Genomic DNA, 19552 nt, shown 5'->3' on the forward strand with positions numbered 1-19552 from the left:
ACTGAAATAAGGAAACCTCCTCATGTACTCAAAAATACACGATCCCTGTTAGACCATGTGTTGGAAAGTCAGAGCAGAAACTTGTTTCCATTGGCTGCAGAAAGGCTTAGAGGGGGCGGTCCCAGGGAGGCTTTTACTCCCACGTGCTCCACCTTCATAGATCCCTCCAGTCTCCTGCTCCTTGTCATAAAACATGCTGGTTCAACTAATGGCCCTTCCGGGGAAAAGGTGCATCCCTTTCAATATGTCAGGTCTCTGTGAAGACAGAGTTCCAACACCAAACAGGTGGCAAAGGCCGACTTCAGGAGAGAACGTCACAGATTTATGGATTATTGCTTACAAATTCTACTAACTGAGAATTCTACTAACAGGGCACACTCTTCCAGAACATAAACCTTTGGGAAACATAAGGCAGCAAACACATCTCAGATCAGCCCATTGTGACCTTTGCTCCTTTTGCACTTTCAACTCTTGCTCCTTTGGTTCCTTCTTTGTTTCCTTGTCACACTTCCTGTTCTCTTTTTCACAGAGACAGACATTGCAGTCATATCCTGTTAGAATGACTGATTTGTAGGTGACCTGATGGCTTACCACAGCTCTACAGCCACCACATCATTTCCATGTAGTGGCCAACTGGGGAAGCCACACTTGCACACTGATGACAAGTACTGTTTCACAAGATCTTGTCTAAAGGTCGATGTTTGAAGAGTGTTTTGTACGTTCACTTTAAATAGTTATTTTCATTACTTGTTGATAGAGATAATCCACGAGGACATGCTATCTCTTTATCACAGACTGAAAGCGTGTCAACATGCCAGGTTAACACGGGCAGATCTGGCCATAGATCTAGAGGACACCCAGTAGACTGATCTGAGGATTAATGGGAAGATGTCCGTGCTAGTGATTTCAAATACTGTGGTTCGTATTAAAATCATTTGAGGAACCTGTTAAAAATGAAGATCTCTGGGCCCCATTCATGGCCTTATATCACAGATATTACTTAATCTATCTACTCATTAAGACAGTGTTTCCGAGATTGACTCCAAACCACCTGCATCAGAATCACCTCTTTGCTCAAAATACAGCTTGCTTTCTTCACATAATCAATTCCTCTAGGGTATCAGCATCTATAGAATTACTCATTCTTCTTAAATTCTTTCACCAAATTTCACTGCTTTGATTTACTGTCTTTTTTAGCCAAACCCTATTGATGAACATTTAAGTGGTTTTTGGTAGATATTATTGAAACCAGTATTACAATAAATATCTTCAACTATGTGCCTTTGATCATAGCAGTAGGATAACTTCTAGCAGTGATAAGCCTATTATAAGTATCAGACATACAAAGATGCAATATCAAGTTGCATATGTCTGAAACCAGATTCTTAGAGCAAGTAGATAAATAATGCGCTTCACAAAATTTTGTCTCTATGACACTTCATCCCACACTCAATATGCCTCCAGGGCAGTTAATTCCAAGCACAGGTGGTAGACTAGGTCCAGTACAGTCATCTGAAGATCTTTAAAATAAGGCAGAACCCCTAGAGCCCCATCCCCAAAGATTCTGATTCCAGCCTCAGGTGGGTCTCAGGAATTTATAGTTTAGGAAACTTCCAGATGATATGAATGCACAGCCAGATTTGAGAATCACTGTCATGGGGACCCATATTTAAGAGCCTCTAAAGTTAGAAACCAAATAGTCACTAGATGGCAACCTTGCTCACTTTTTTTTTTTGTTTTTAAGCATTGAAATAAAATTAAGTGGAGCACTTGAGATCTGAGTGTTAGTCTTTCTTCTCATTCATAATTATATTTGGAGATGATATCTCCCTAAAGGAAGTTATTTTTTTAATACACAAACAAATGCTTTTCTTTTATAGTGCCCATAGCCCCTTCCTTACTTTTGAACTCCATAATCAAAAACAAGATCTCTTTTGTTTGAATAACTCCCCTGAAAATTTTTAATCTAGCTTTTGTTTGCACACATCTTTCCTATAAAATCCCAAATTTCCTGTTTTCTAAGATAATAGCTAATATTTATCTTAACTAAAAATACCTCTTTTCTTTCTTACTCTCTGGATCTCATTGACGCCAAAGATAAGCTGTGTTCCATTTTGTGAGGCTAAACCCCCTGCCATTAATGCTGCCATTTTTTTTTTTCTAATTCTGCCTATAGAAGTGCATAGATTTTTGGAAGGAATCTTAGAGGTCATCTAGTCCAGTGCACCTTAAAGCAGGATCACTTTCTTTTATACTTCCTTGCTGGTCATTTTGTATTGCTTACTTACACTAACAGGGAACTCACTACCTTGCACTTCTATTTCTAAGCAGAATAATTTATTTTTTTCCCACATGACATCTTTTATGCTCTCTACCCTTCTCTTCATTAAATTAAAATTTTTTTCAATGACCTTTCATGTGACCTGCTGCTATACTTATTACCTCCAAATTATTGTCCACATATTGTCCACACATCTCAGCACAGTGTGACTGTCACTCCCCTTATTCTGGCCACTCGCTCCAGTAAATATAGTCTATGATTGTGTTATATTCCTTGGCACCTACAAAATACCTGCACCAGTGCTTGGCCCAAAATACAGGCTGAATTAATATCGATTCCCTTTGTTTCTCATTTAACTTCTAATTATATAAGTACTACAATCCTTCTTGTTTTTGTTTCCTTGTTGTTTGCTCCATAAAAACCAGTGTTAGATCAGCTCTGTCCTTTATACTATATTATATAATTCATTTTCTGAATCAAAGTACGTAATTTAATATTTTATCAAGGCTTTTTGAATCTTGATTTTAGGATCTTATATATTAACTATCACTGCCAGTTTTTTTGAGATGTATATATATTATTGCATTTTAGGCATTCATCTCAGCTATTTGTAAGAATTTTGATGAGGGCAAAGTGTAGGACAGTGCCCTGTTGCATGCTGATGTTGGCTCTCCTGAGCATTTTTAAATCTACGAGACCAATAATACTATTAAAGTCAGAATAGTTAAATCAGAATAGTGCCAAAATTGTATAAAATGTTGTGATAATGTAAATTAAAAAAAAAAATCCCCTCTTACCACTTCTTTTTAACATTGTACTGGAAGTCTTTATTAATGCAAGATGGAAAAAGGATGATATACAGACTAGGAAGGAAGATAGAAAACTGTTTTTGTTCACAGATGACATAATTGCCTATATAGAATACCCAAAAGAATAAACAACAGAACTCCTGGAACTAATACGTGATGATAGCAAGGTTGCAGGATACAAGTTAATATACAAAAAAGTAATTGCTTTCCTGTGTACCAACAATAAACAAATGGAATTTAAAATTAGAAACACAATGCCATTTACATTAGAACCCTCAAAATTAAATACTTAGCTATAAATCTAACAAAATACAAGATCTATATGAGGAAAACTACAAAACTCCATTTATTTAGTTTTTTGAATGAAACCAAAGAACTAAATAATTGGAGAAATACTCCATGTTCATAGATAGGAAGACTCAGTATTGTCAAGATGTTAGTTCTTTCCAACTTGATCTATAGATTCAATGTGATCCTAATAAAACTCCCAGAAAGTTATTTTGTGGCAAACACAATATTGCAAGAGAAGAACAAGATTGAAGGACTGACACTACCTGACTTCAAACTTACTATAAAGCTACAGTGTGGTATCGGTGAAAAATAGACAAATAGATCAATGAAATGGAATAGAGAGCCTGGAAACAGACCGACTTAAATGTAGTCAACTGATCTTTGACAAAAGAACAAAGATAATACAATAGAGCAAAGACAGTCTCTTCAACAAATGGTGCTGGAACAATTGGACAGCCACATGCAAAAAATTGAATATGGACACAGACCTTACACTTTTCACAAAATTTAACTCAAAATGGATTATAAAACTAAGTATAAAATGCAAAACTATAAAACTACTAGAAAACATTGGGGAAAACCTCGATGACCTTAGGTATAGCGATGACTTTTTAGATATAACACCAAAGGCATGATCCATGGAAGAAATAATTGATAAACTGGACTTCATTAAAATTAAAAACTGCTCTGAGAAAGACAATGTCAAGAAAATTAGGAGACAAGCCACAGACAGAAGAAAATGGTTGCAAAAGACATATCTGATAAAGAACTGTTTTCCAAAATATACATAGAACTCTAAAATTCAACAAAAGAAAAAATCAAATTAAAAATTTGATCAAATTAAAATCAAATTAAAAACAAAAAAATGGGTCAAAGATCTTAACAGACACCTCACAAAGAAGATATATAAAAAGATGCTCCACACCACATATCATCAGGAAATGTAAATTAAAAGAACTATGAAATACCACTACATACCTATCAGAATGGCCAAAATTCAGACACTGATACTACCAAATGCTGACCAGGATATGAATCAACTAGAACTCTCGTATATTGCTGGTGGGAATGTAAAATGGAACAGCTACTTTGGAAAACATTTTGGCTGTTTCTTAGAAAATTAAACATACTATTGTTATATGATTCAGCAATCACCCTCCTTGGTATTTATCCCCCAAAAGTAAACAAAACTTGCACAGGGATGTTTACAACAGCTTTATTCATAATTGCCCAAACTTGGAAGCAACCAAGATGTCCTTTAGTGGGTGAATGGACAAATAAACTGTGATATATCCAGACAATTAAATATTATTCAGCACTAAGAAGAAATGAGCTATCAAGCCATTAAAAAATACAGAAAAAACTTAAGTTCCTATTACTAAGCGAAAGAAGTCAGTCTGAAAAGATTACGTACTGTAGGATCCCAGCAATTTGACATTCAAGAAAATGCAAAACTGTGGAAACAATGAAAAGATCATGGGAGAGGTGAACAGGCAGAGCAAAGACAATTTTTAAGGCAGTGAAAATATTCTGTATGATGGTATAACTGCAGATATACATCTTTATACATTTGTATGAACTCATAAAATGTACACCAAGGGTGAACCCTAGGTGAACTATGCACTTGTGATTATGATGTGTCAATGTAGAGTCATTCTTGGTAACAAATGTACCATTCTGTTGAATGATGTCGACAATGGGGGAGGCTATGCATATGTCAGTGCAGGGGTTATATAGGAAATCTCTGTACTTCTCAATTTTGTTGTGAACCTAAAATAGCTCTTAAAAAAATAGTTTTAAAAAATGCGCCCCTTCCCAACTTCCAATTCTAGAGCTTTATATCTAGAAGGACTCTTTTGCTTTATCACTAAAATGGACTGAAAGTGCCAGAAATTAATGCTAGGAAATTATCTCAGAAGCAGCCGTCAACCAGGATTTGGAATATAAATACCCCAGTTCCCTCGCCCCTTGGCTAGAATAAGTCTGAGGGTTTTTTTTTTTACACTGGTCTATAGAATTCCCCCCTCAGGGTCACACTCCATGTTCCCATGAGGTAGCTGGTTTGATGATGAATTCTTTATTGGATTTCTTTATTTCTGTGTCTCATTTCCTCATTTTCATACCTTCATCTCCCCTCATCCAAAATAAAACATAGTCAAAATACACCAAAAAATCTACTAGTATTTGAATCCTTTCTGAGTCTGTTTCTGGAGCAAATGAAAATAAGAAAATACCAATTAGACATCCAAAAGGCAATATGATGGAAGCAGATGGACACTCAGTCTCTGAGATTTATGAAAAAATCAGAGTAGGGATATAAATTTCAGAGTCATTAGCGTATAGACAGTTTGGGAGTCTTAAGAGTGAATGTGATCAATAAGGGAATGAGTAAAAACAGAAAAGCAGTCTAAGAATGGGTTGGAACCCTTGGTTATACTAAAGTTTGAAAGTAAGAGAACTGAGGAGGAACCAGCAAAAATGCCAAGATCTTTGCAACTAGGAAGGTGGAGGAAAACTCAGGCAAATGAAAAAAATATTTCCAGAAATTTAAAATATTGAATCCTGGATCCCACTGCAGATCAAAAGAACCAGGATCTTTGTTGGTTCATACAGAAAGTTTGCATTTTTGAAGGCTTCTTGTAATAAGGTTCAAGAAATATTGACTGTTCATGGATCTATACACTGAAAACTATAAAACTTTATTAAGAGAAATTGAAGAAGACACAATGAAAATATATTCCATGTTCATGGATTGGAAGCATCAACATAGTTAAAAATGGCCTTATTACTCAAAGCAATATACAGATTTAATGCAATCTCATCAAAATCCCAATGGTATTTTTTAAAGAAATAGAACACAAAAATCATCAGATTGAAATGGAATCACAAAAGATCCCGAATAGCCAAAGCAATCCTGAGAGAAAAAAAAGCCAAGGGTATCACTCTGCCTGACTTCAAATTATTCTACAAAGTGACAATAATCAAAATAGCATGGTATTGGCAGAAAAACAGACACACAGACCAATAGAAAAAAAAAATGATAGTCCAGAAATAAACCCCTGTATATATGGGCAAATAATTTACAACAAAGGAGCCAAAAACACAGTGGAGAAAGGAAAGCCTCTTCAATGAATGGTGCTGGGAAAACTGGAAAACCACATGCAAAGGAATGAAACTAGACTGCTATTTGTCACCATTCTCCAAAGTTAACTCAAAATGGTTCAAATATAAGACCTGAAACAATAAATTGCATTAGCACATAGGTACTAAACTCATGGACCTCAGATTTAGAGAGGATTTTATAAATTTGACCTCAAAGGCAAGGGCAGTAAAAGCAAAAACAAATGAATGGGACTATATCAAACTAAAAAGCTTCTGCAAAGCAAAAGAAACCATCAACAAAACAATGAGGCAACTGACCCAATGGGAGAAGATATTTGCAAACAACACCTCTGATAAAGGGCTAATAACCAAAATACATAAAGAACTCATACAATTCAACAATAAAACAAACAATCCAATTAAAAAATGGGCAGAAGACCCGAACAGACACTTCTCCCAAGAAGACAGACATACAAATAACCAACAAATATATTAAAAGATATACTAGCTATCAAGGAATTGCAAATCAAAACCTCAGTGAGTTACCACCTCAGCCTGTTAGAATGGCTATCATCAACAGGACAGATAATAACTGTTGGAGAGATTGTGAGGAAAAAGGAACACTTATACACTGCTGGTGGAATGTAAATTGTTACAGCCACTTTAGGAGGTTCCTCAAAAAATTAAGAATAGAATTACCATATGATGCAACAATCCCTCTTCTGTGTATTTATCCCTCAAATAGAAAAAAATTATCTGTAAAGATATATGTTAGTGCTGCAATAGTTAATTACAGGACTATTCACGGTGGCCAAGAGATGGAAATAACTGAGGTGTGCATTGATAGATGATTGGAAAAAGAAGCTGTGGTATGTATATATATATATATACAATGGAATATGACTCAGCCATAAGAAAAGATGAAACACTGCCATTTGCAACAACAATGTGGATGAATCTTGTAATGTCATGCTAAGCGAAATAAGTCAGAAAAAATAAATTGAAAACTGTGTGATTTCACTCATATGTGGGATACAAAACTGAAAGCAACAAACGAACAAACAAAAACTCATAGACAAAGACACCAGTTTAGTGGTTAGCAGAGGGAAAGGGAAGAGGGAAGGAAGTAGATAAGGGTAAAGGGAGTTAAATATGTGGTGATGGAAGGAGATTTAAATTTGGGTGGTGAACACACAGTGCAATATACATATGACATATTATTAAATTGTACACTTGAAACCTATATTATTTTATTAACCAATGTCATCCCAATAAATCTATAAAAAAATATTGATCCTTCATAACTCCTATCCTCCCCTCTTTTGGGGAGGGTGGGCATGGTATTGTAGATAGCATGGCACAGATAAGCTTTTATTCTTTACTGGTAGTTTCACAACAGAAAAAAAAAGCCCAACATTATAGTTGGGCATTTATAATTGACTTCTCAGAAACTCATCCTGCTACCTAAGCAAATTGTGCCCTGTAATTAGAGGTTATATATATGTACAGTTTTGAATTAGCTGAATATGGATCTTTTCTTTCTGAAGTTGAGGTTATCCTGAGTTGATAATGTTAGTTCCTAGGGAGTTTCACATTCCTGAGCTAGATCATTAACCAAAAATAGGTCTATAGAAAATTAAATTCTTGTTAAGGTGCAAAATCAGATCAAATAGCAAGGTTTCAGCTTTACTTCAGTCCTACAGATAACTTATTTTTTTGCAATTATGACAAATAATTAGACTAATAAGACTGTTTTTTTATTGTTAGTACTTATACATCCAAGAGAAATCTGTCTGAAATAGTCATCTTGGGAAGCTATATGCTACAATTATGAAAATCTTTTAGAAATACCTTTAATATCCGTGGCAACTACATTTGACTGGCACATCTTCTTTCTTTTTAGTCTTGATTTTAGAATTACTAATACTGATACTAATAATAGTTAACGTCATTTCATGATTGTCATAAACTGAATGTGTGCCACCAAATTCAGCTGTTGAAATCTAATTTCCACTGTGATGGTATTGGAGGTATGGCCTTTGTGAAGTGATTAAATCATGAGGACAGAGCCCTCATGAATGAGATTTAGCATCCTTATTTATAAATAAGGCTCCAGAGAGCTCCCTGTCCCTGTTGCCATGTGAAGTTACAGGAAGATGGCTATCTATGAACTAGGAAGCAGGCTCTAACAAGATATTGAATCTGCTGGTGCCTTGATCTTGGACTTCCCATTCCTCTAGAATTGTGAAAAATAAATATTTGTTGTTTAAGCCATCCAGTCTATTGTACTTTTGTTATAGCTGCCTAAACCAACTAAGACAATGATTCTCATAGATTGACTTCTACAGAGTAGTCTCAAGAATGTTTGCAACAAAAAGGACACAAATTTAATAAATGAACACAAGCACTTCTAGGAGAACACTCTCAAAAGATGTGCTATTATTAGTCAAATAAAAAACTCTAGAGATCCACAAAAACAAGACCACCTACATTATCTGCTAATCTCAGTACAAATGAAAATGCGGAACCTCTTGTTCAGAAAGCAGGGGAAAGTACTGTTAAAGTTACTGAATTACAAAGCTCCTTCTTTTTGTATATCTCATCTGCTCAAGCACATGCTTCATCGTCCCATCAGACTTCACTTACAAAACATAAGTTCAAAGACAATTATTAAGCATGAGCTCTGTGTGACAGCACAGGACACCCACCAACGGAGCTAGCTCTGCAGAGATCACTGCTATTAAGATACTACCACTGATGCATATAAAAGTTACAGATTTTGTGTTTGTTTCCTTATTGGCCAAAGAATAAGAAGACTCAGGATATGGAGAAGAGGTGCTAGTTAGGGCAACAAAAGCAAGACCTTTACAGAGGGGTTAGAGGCAAAGAAGCACGTGGAGAAAGCGTCTTCCTGGCTGGCTCCTGAGGCAGGCCAATAAGTTAAGGATGTGGCAGCTCATTTTAACTTGAGTTCAAACAAAACAATATTTGCCCTGTAGGTGGGTTTTAGCAAACATCCTAAAGGCCACTTTATACAAAACTTTGTGGAAACACAGTAGGACAAAACTTAGCACCACACCTACCCACTCTCTGTCCCACCTCATTTCCTATGCTTCCCATTGCTGCCATGTTTAATTCAAGAGAGTCACAAATATACTGGCTATTAAACAACTTAAGGTTAACTTATATTCTCATCATGTTCTAGGTTTTTGCTAAAATACACACAGGTGATTTAAAGGAGTAAAGTAGCTCTAAAATTGTTTCTGTAATTCCCTGAAGCAGTTTCACCTGAGTACTATCTTATCTTTTCAATAATTTTCTCCTTGGCAGAAAATCACTTAGTTCTTTATATCTCCTGCATTCTTTATTATAGCACTAAGCATGGAACTGATTACATATTGAACAGAGTTTAACTGTATCATAACTGGAGCAGAATGTTTAGAGACTATATACAAATGCCTCCTCCCCTCCAAAAAAATACATTCAATTTTCAATGTAAACCTTAACCTTGATACACCTTCCTAACATCTATAGTACAGGATAACTTACATCGTTACTCAAATTTGGTATATGATGATGGTGAGAGTATTAGAATGACACTCCTGTATTTCTAATTTATTAATTTCCAGGCCCATTTATGGTACATCACAGATTTCTTTAAATCATTTTGAGATATTTTCTGAAATTTTTAAAGAGTTTTAAAACAAAAACCTTTATTTTAATTGATATTAACTATTTAATAGTATTATGAAAAAGCGAGGATATCAAATCCATTGTTAAAATATCAAATACTGTTTCCAATTCTACAGAATTCTTCTGTCAGTATTCCATTTATATTGATACCATCTAACCTGAGGTCGTGCAAGCTGTATCACCTCACAACTTAGGTTTAAGCAATAGAGAATAATATTTATGGTGAAGGGAATAGCAATCACTAAAACAAAGTTTTTATAATATAATGAAATTCTAGAATGACCCTGAGGAAGAAACTCTAGGACGAATGAGTTGAACTTTCCATGAACCTTCTCAGACAGAGAAGAAGGGGGCAAATTAGTGAAGGAAGAAATTAGAACAGTTAAGGACTAAAATTTCCCCAAAGTGAGCATGAGGTAAAGGATTTTCCAGTCACAATGAAAATAGAATTTGCCGACAAGGTCATAATCACATCAGACAACTCACAACTGGGAAAAAGAAATTTACAAAACATTATTTATTTTTAACTACACGATTTGGAATATTTCCAGACTATGTCTGGGAAGTGCTTGCCTGCCCTTGGTCATTACACTGCTCCCTTTTCTTTCTGATTTCTCTCACTCCTTTACTAATACACTCATACATATCTGTGGCGGAGTAAGGAGTCTACTTACATGAAGTATTTCAATAGCCTCTAAAAAGCTCATAGAAGCAGAGTAGAATGGTGATTGCTAGGGGCCAGGGAGAGGGAGAAATGGGGAGCTGCTCTTTGATGGGTATAAATTTTCAGTTATACAAAATGAGTAAGTTCTGGAAATCTGCTGAACAACATCACATCTATAGTTATCAACACTGTAGGTACACTAAAATTTTTGTTAAAAGGGTAGATCTCATGTTAAATGTTCTTACTACAAGTGAAAAAAAGGTAGTAAGGAAGCACTTAATTGCATTTAATTCTAACCATATTTTGTTCCTTTAACTTGTAGATTGCTTTATATGATTCGGGTATTTATCATTGGTAAGGCATGCCTTATTAAATAAACTGGAATATCTGTGCTCCTAATTTAATGCACAAGTCTCATGCTTTTCTGACCTTTGGGATCTGGCATTATCTTTGAGAAGTCTAACTTGATATTTATATTATAATCCGTTTTAACAAACACCCTCACGCTTTAGTATAGTGCAGTAAACCTTCCCTGAAAACCAAAAAGGATTTATTCACTATACAATAAATGATTTTATATACATCCCTGACAGTGGGAAATGAACCGTATTACTGTTCATTTGAGGGAAGATCCTATTATTTTAAGCCATAAATGAAACAAGGTAGATTTCACCTCATTTCCCAGGAATGACATTGATTTTTAGCAAGATCTCCAAAGAATCATTTCTCTACACCATTAGAAAACATAGCTTCTTTCCTAGGCCAAGAAAATACTTAGGATGCCTACTTTCTTTCTAGGTACTCTTGATACAGATCTTTGGACTTCCCTGGACTGGTTCAAAACACGATTTAATGCTTTTGAGCAAGCTCGAAGAACTAAAACGTATTTCTTATAAAGCATCCAGCCTAAATAGCTTCTGGGGTAATTAAATAAACTCCATAACCCAAATAAAGTCCAGGGTTCATGAGATCTAGTCTCTTTAGGTGCTGCTTTCAAAAGAAAAAGAAAAACCACAATCAGCTGTGGCTTCTAAATAATATGGGTTTAGAGAATTATTTTATTGGAGGGGTACTAGAGAATCTATCACAACGGCTTTTTGTAGAATTTTACATAAGATTGAAGAAGCATGTATTATTCATCTCAGAGAATCAACTTTCTTAATGCTGCCATTGAAGTTCAAAATCAAAACTAAGTAAGTGTAATTCCAATTCTTACTTGGTTCTTTAGATAAAGCACTAAAGGAAATTTTATTCACAATCCACGCTAATATTTTTTAAATACTCTCTCCCCATTTCTCTTGCATTCATTTCTTCTCTCCCCACAACTCCCTCAGATCTTTTTTGCCACACCCCCTGATTGTTTTCCCTGAAGCTCGCTGACTTACTATGTCATTTCTTTCTGTCCCTTCTCATTTCTTTTCTATACATAGTAGATCTGACCTTTAAATTCGCATCCTCTCCTCACCCATACCTTCTTCTCACGTCTTTGCCTTCTTAACTACCCTGGTCTGCATCAGCGTTTCTTGATCTTCTTTTTTATTATTGCCTCCCCCAAGGAGACTTTTTAGATATATTTTTTCCTAACTCCCTCCCATGAAATTTTAAAGCCACAGATATACCATATACTTGCTTACATGTTATATATATCTGCACTTTATGCATAAAAAGAGTATGATTTTTTCACTCCTCCTCCCCAAGAACCAATCCCTTCCTGGGAGGCAATGTCATCTTATCTGAGAATGCATGGTCTACAACTTAGGAGGGACAGCAGAGGGGAGCAGGAGCTGATGGGCAAGAAGTGCCTGCCAGCTGCAAGTTCTTTTGTGACAGCTCTAATTCCACTCTCTCTCTCTCTCTCTCTCTCTCTTTTTTTTTTTTTTTTTTTTACCTATTTTTTAGCCACTTGGGCACTACTCTAGCCAGTTCCATTCCTAAGCAAAGCTATATAATCTGGCTTCCATTCTTAGCTTCTGCCTTCTCTTATTTTTCCTAGATAATTAGTATCCTACAACACCACATTTAAAAACTATTCTTACTTCTGCACCCAATAAACTCCTAGGGATTTGGGAGTCTCATCCCCTAACTGTCAGATAAAACCGGCTAATTTGGGATAATTCTTGCATGTTAAAAACTAATCTACAAAATCAGTGTATTTCTCCTCCAAAACTCTTTTGTATTCCTTTTCCTTCTAAAAGGAAACTATCTTCCTCACAGGAATTAAGTCGTGTTAGTAGTTCAGGCACCATAGAAAGCAGACAGGAAAGTGTTCTGCAATAAAAGCATTTTCTAAATATCATAAAATCATGAAATATAAGTCACTCAGGTGCCACCTACTCTGTCTCTTCACAATACTTAAGGTTTCCTCTCTTCCCTATCATCTCTCTCCCTATTAATATTACCTATTCTCCCTATTAATATTCCCTATTAATATTCCCTATTCTCTTCCCTATCATCTCTCTCCCTATTAATATTACCTATTCTCTAGGCTGGAAGCTTGGGAGGAAGGGAAACCTTCATTAATATCTTTAGATTCACTGTGGCATCTAGTATGGCACACTGCACTGCTGCTCCTCAATGAAGCAAAATTAAATTCCCAGTTTCAAATAGTTCCCATTTTAAGAAGTAGTCCTACCTTATTTTTAGTCCTTAAGCTCTGCATCCATCAACTAAAAAAATTTTAAAAAATCTCTATTTCTATATTCTCCATAGGCCTGATAACGAATTCTATGAGAGACTGTACTTTTCAAAATATTGTCTCCAGCATATAGTAAGCATTATGTTTCACCTCATAACCCAATTCACTTCACAAACACACAGGCGCAGAAATTTTATAAAATAATATTATGTGGGTTATCCTCTGTTAATTTCTATTTCTTAAAATTATAGTTGTGACCCACTGAATTGTTTTCGTGACTCAGCAGTGGGCTGTGACCTGCAGCTTGAAGAACAAAGGGTAGAGGCTGAGAGCACCTGTGCATTTGAGTCAGAGTCAGAGATGGGTACAGACTTGGGCAAGTGATTTAGCCTTTGTATCCTTTAGTGTTTTCTCTTTTAAGACAGAAATGACAATCGCACTTACCTAGAAAGATTGTCGTGGGAGATTAAATAAATGTATCCAAAACACTTTGTTCAGCTTAAGGCACATAGTAACTGTTAAAAATTGTTAGCTATTACTACTATTCACTCTTTGAATTCCTTCCAGAAACTTGGAGAAAGAAGTTATGTGAATGTAAAATATAACGCTTATATTTTCCTCACTGTGCATTTAATTATGTTCTATAATTTTATGTCCTTATTTCATTCCATAAATTTTATGTTCCTATGAGTGTTTTCTTCTCAGCTGTGTTATAACTCTCTGTTGGGGCTGCTCATGAACTTTTTCTTCTACTACATGTAGCACCTACCCAGAGCTGAGGTTCAAGTACTATTAAAATTCTCATCCAGCTACTTTTTTGCTAATAATTTTTTATAACATGTTAAGGAAAGAATGACGTAAAATAGATTGGGGAGTGGGGAAAGAAGAAATTATTTGCAACTTTGAATTAATTCCTCTAACGATGGCCAAAATTTATCTTAAAAGAATACTTACTATAATATGGAACTTTTCCCAAACAGTAACTTAAAATAAATATGAGAACCTCAAATCATAGAATCATGGTGTTTTTGAGAAGTACCACTTAGAGTGAAAATGTCTTATGAAAACAAGTACTCTTTACTTGCTTTGCCCTCTTAAATCAGGAAGTGGTATTCCAAACTGATGTAGAAAAACAGTGAAAAACAGTTTCTTAAGATTACAAAATCCTATATTGCTATACCCAGAGATCTAACAAGACTACTTCCTGAGGGAAGAATATGATACTGTATTATACCCAAAATGAATTTTTATGAAAGCTTTTTTTTATAAATAATAATTATAAAACAAATGATAAAATAAAGCTGGTCTAAATAATGCCAAAAAGAGTAAAATTAATAATTATTCATTGAACACCTAAACTAAAAACCAAGGAAGATTAACAGAGTTAAGGTGCTCAAGAAGTTATCTGCTTGGGCAACCAAGACAAATACATGTAAATTTCATCAGCATAATGAGTTAAATAATATGTTGAGACAACATGAGAAATAACACAGAGGAACGTATGGCTAATTAAACAATGCAGGGCTACTTGTACAAAAGAGATAAAGAATGTTGATGGTGAAGATGATAAGGGAGAGCTTTCTAGAGTGAAATTTAGACTTGATACCAATAGCTCTCTCTACTCACTCTTGTAGAAGAGGACTAGCACAATCTGTCTAAATCAGAATAAGCCCTGGCTAGGAGGAATTAGTTAAAGGCTTACTGAGTTTGTTGGGTACACTATGAATTCAACCCTTGGATAGATCTATGACATAACAGAGCAATGAAATTTTTAAAAATTTTGATTACTTTCATAGTTTACAAATTGGAGAATTATATATTTTATAGTCTGTGGATGCCACTCTAGCATCCATTTAGGTTCCACAGAATTCCCTCCCTTTTTAAATATAGTAGTTGTGTATTTAGGATTTTGGGTTAGACACATGTTAAAATATGACACAAGTCTTTCCTGATGGATACCTCAGAACACCCAGTTATAATTATGTAAACACCAAAAAAATGTTACAAAGGAAGTGAGAGGTTTACATATTAAAATGAACACTAGCATTACCAATAGTACGCAAATATAATTTAATTCTATTCTAAGAAAATGTTCAAGATTTATTCCAATTGCTTCTGCCAGATTTTGCTCTCACTTTGTGCTAGAATTTTTTAAGAATAGAAATGTCTTAAAGAAAAAAATTGTGTTTTATATTACCCAGGAAGATGCTTTTCTATTAATAATTGTTCCCTGCTGACATCTGGAGGCTTGACTAGGGTAATGAAGACAATGGGACTAATGATTAAGCATTATTATATTGATTTTTCAATTTATCCTCCTTTGATCAAGCTTTCAGTGGATTTCCTGAAGCTGAAAACCTTAACAGTCCACCAAAGAGGAAATGATTTAGAAAAATAACAAACCCAGTGCTAGGGAGGATAATTTGTAGTTAAATATAGCATATATGTATCTAAAATTACACTGAACATCCTTAAAATATTAACAGCTAATTAAACTAACAATTTGTTGGACTTAGAGTAAGCATAGAGCCTTTCAATTTTCTTTTTTAATTTGGTTATTTACTTTAGAGACTCAGAGTAAAAACACAGATGAAGAAACATCAACCCTTTGAAGAACTAAGCAAACACTTTCTGTGTCTGCCCAAGGCGAGTCCACACTGAAAGAATCAACCAGGCGCTGTGGGTAGCAGATCTCATATTTACAAAGTAGATGCCCGAGAAGGACATCAGAAAGATGTTCTTCTAAATGAACAGGTATACCACAACTGTGCCTTTTAATTTAAAATCTAGGAAGATAAGTCGAACATAAGCTCAATATGAACCAAAAGTAAGAATTATCAAATTAGCCCTTATAAATTAGAAGAAAGATTTCAGCTCAATAGAAGAAAGAATTTTTTAATTAGAGTAGCACTAATCTCATAAATTGGTAAATTCTTCCATGTCTCTCTCTACAGGTTGAAGCAAAGAACGCACCCCTCTCAAGAAATACGAGTGGTGATGGAATGTCACATTAGAAGTGCTAAAGATTTAAAATTCTAAGCATGAAAAAATTTTACATTCCTAGTCTCCTTACATCTTGTGAACACAATCTAAAACTTTTAACTCAAATGAAGTTGCTAGAACTCATAGAAATAGAGAAAAATTAATACAGAATTATGGGAGGGTAGAAGTCTTATAGGATATTGGCTGTAAATTCTTATTATTCCAGTTCTTAGATTTGAAATGTTTTTAATAAAAAAGAAAGTACTAAATATGAGCACTATTGTACTTATTGACCAGTTTATTTCAAAAAATTTTGTCATCCTTTTGAAATCTAAAAAAACCCCTGCTCCTTGAATGAATAAAATACTTTATTTAGACATAATAGTGAAAGAAACTGTAGGCTTTACTTTGGTTTAAAAAACAAAACAAAACACTCTGCCTTTGCCAGTTTCAAAATATGGAAAATTGTAAGTAATACCGTTGGTTGCACTAATCATAAGACTTAGTGATTCTATTTTTTCCTTTCTCTGCACACTGCTTAGACCTGTTGCTTTCCTTTGCTAAATATAGCTGGCTTCCTGCTATTTTCACAGCCAACTGGAGAATTTCATTAAGAAGGTGGAAAGCTAACATTGTCACTGTGATGAATAAAGTTGTCAGCTGATATCTCTCCTTGCTCCAGTGGAAAAGTTTACAAAGATTAGAGGTGCTGAGAGAGAGAATGAAGCTTCATTAAAATGGTCAATTAGTTGCAATAAGCAAAAAGCAATAGGCAACAGCCTTCTCACTGTTCTCCCTTGGCAGGGAAGTGTTGTTAGCTCATTTGAGTACAAAAGGGAATTGTCTTTTCATGCTCAAACCTGGCCTCAAGAATGATTTTAGGCCTGTAACCTTATAAAATATGATTAGCAACCACTCTTTCCTGAGTCTATGCAGTTAAGTGATCAACCCTATAAGTTTTCAGTGACGTCTCATTGCCTGCATAATAAAGTTTACATCCTGAAACCAGGCTTCAACATCCAGATATATCCTAATCATACCTCCATTTCCCTTCTACAGGAACTCTTCATGCTAACCAAAGTAGTCTTCGCACATGTTCCTGAGCACACCTTTACATCTTTGTTATCCTTGGAATACTTATCTTACCTGTCCCATCTATCCCGATATATCAAAGTCTAGCTTAAATCTCCTCATTTCACCTCTGATTGTTCTCCAGCTAGAACTCATTGGTCCCTCTGTCATTTATGTAACATTGTGCCCTAACCCAGTGTTCTGAGCATCTTCCAACTGACATGGATCATTGATCCAAGAAGTCAAAGTTACTAATTGCTGCCCATTGTCATTGGTTGATTATGTTCAGTATTAAAAGTGAGACTATCCCTCATGACTTAACAATTGCCAACCACAAGATCCTGCATGTGAATTAAATGGACTTACAGAAATATTGAACTCTCATCAAATTCTTTTTCCCTATCTTATTTAAAACTGTAATTACTTTATTCGGTTTTATTTTTATTTTTAAAATGATACATTCTCATTTTTGTTTAAATTGTAAAATATTATATAGTTCATAGTAATAGAATTCTATTTCTAGCCTGGCCACAAAAGCTGAGTTCACAGACTATGAACTCTCTGTATTCGTACATATCATTTACTTAATATTTTGTCAGAACTGCATAGTAGTTCACCATATGAATATAAAACTATTTAATCACTCTTCTGCTAAAGGAAATTGAGGAGTTTTTCTCCACAATTTTTTATTATAAGTAGTACTTTAATAATTTGCTCATTTATCCTTGGAAATCTATGAAAATTATTGATGGGATAAGTTTCTTAGAAGTGGAATTTCTAGCTCATAAGGTTTTCTGCATTTTTAATTTGAGAGGATCTTGCCAAATCATACTTAAAAAAAATGCCAGCTAACTCTCCAATCAATAACCTATAGGTTATTTTGGTGCTTACTAGTTGAATTGATTATTCAAGAACTTTTCTTATGACATAAAAATATTAATGTACCACATTATTAAAAAGAAATATACTGCTCTGGTCCTTTTATTCTAGGAACACATAACATTAATTCTGAACCCATGTAGAAGTATCAAGAAACTTGTTAGTAAAAATCTATTAACATTAATTTGAAGGTGTATTTGAAGATTTGTGGAAACCTGAGAATTCCTTCGTGACTAAGAAAATGAGTAGGGCCTTGATTCTTGTTAGGAGAAAGAAGAACAAGACATAAGTCATTCTATTGCTGAAGGGAGATTAAAAGTCAATGAAATAAATATAATATCATTTTACTACCCTAGTGAATTAATAAATCCAGACAATGGTCATCAATCCCTGTTAACATCATAAAAAAGAGACAACTAGATATCTTCTGCTTCTTGATGAAAGTACATAAAACCATTAATGAAATAGTTTTGACCAAAAAGTCAAATCTGATGAAAATTTAGAGTCTAGATCTGACTACCAATTTACAGAAAACACAGAAACATATTAGACAATACCACAAAGATGAAATCAGCAAAATCAGACAAATGACCCATTTTTTAAACAAACTACATAGAAAAACAGAAGAGAGAAAGAGAACCTATAGATTAAAAGAAACACGGAGGTATATGGGCAGTATTTGGATTCTGATTCAAACAAACTGTAAAAATAAAATATTAGACTATTGGGAAAATTTAATATTGACTGAGTAACTCATAAAATTAATAAATTATTGTTATTTTCGGGTATAATAATGGCATTTTAGTTATTTTTTAAAAAGTTTTCATCTTTTAGAACTACATAAATATTTATAAATGAAATGATATGATTTCTGAGATATACTTCAAAATACCCTGGTGAGAACAGAAGTAGAATGAGGTATAGAACGAGATGGGCTAAATAAAATAGATGAGCTAAAGTTGTTAATTGTCAAAGCTGACTGACATGTGCGTGGCAGTTCATTGTACTATCCTCTATATTTTCTATATGTTTGAAATTTTCAACAATCAAATATTTAAAAATAGAAAAAGTTTGCATTAAGATATTTTGGAATATTTCTTCCTAACTACTAAGATCCATTTAAAGAGGATGGCTTTAGGAAATTT

Source organism: Pteropus medius, unplaced genomic scaffold, assembly GCF_902729225.1.
Source record: "Pteropus medius unplaced genomic scaffold, Ma_sr-lr_union100, whole genome shotgun sequence".
NCBI classification, from domain to species: Eukaryota; Metazoa; Chordata; class Mammalia; order Chiroptera; family Pteropodidae; genus Pteropus; species Pteropus medius.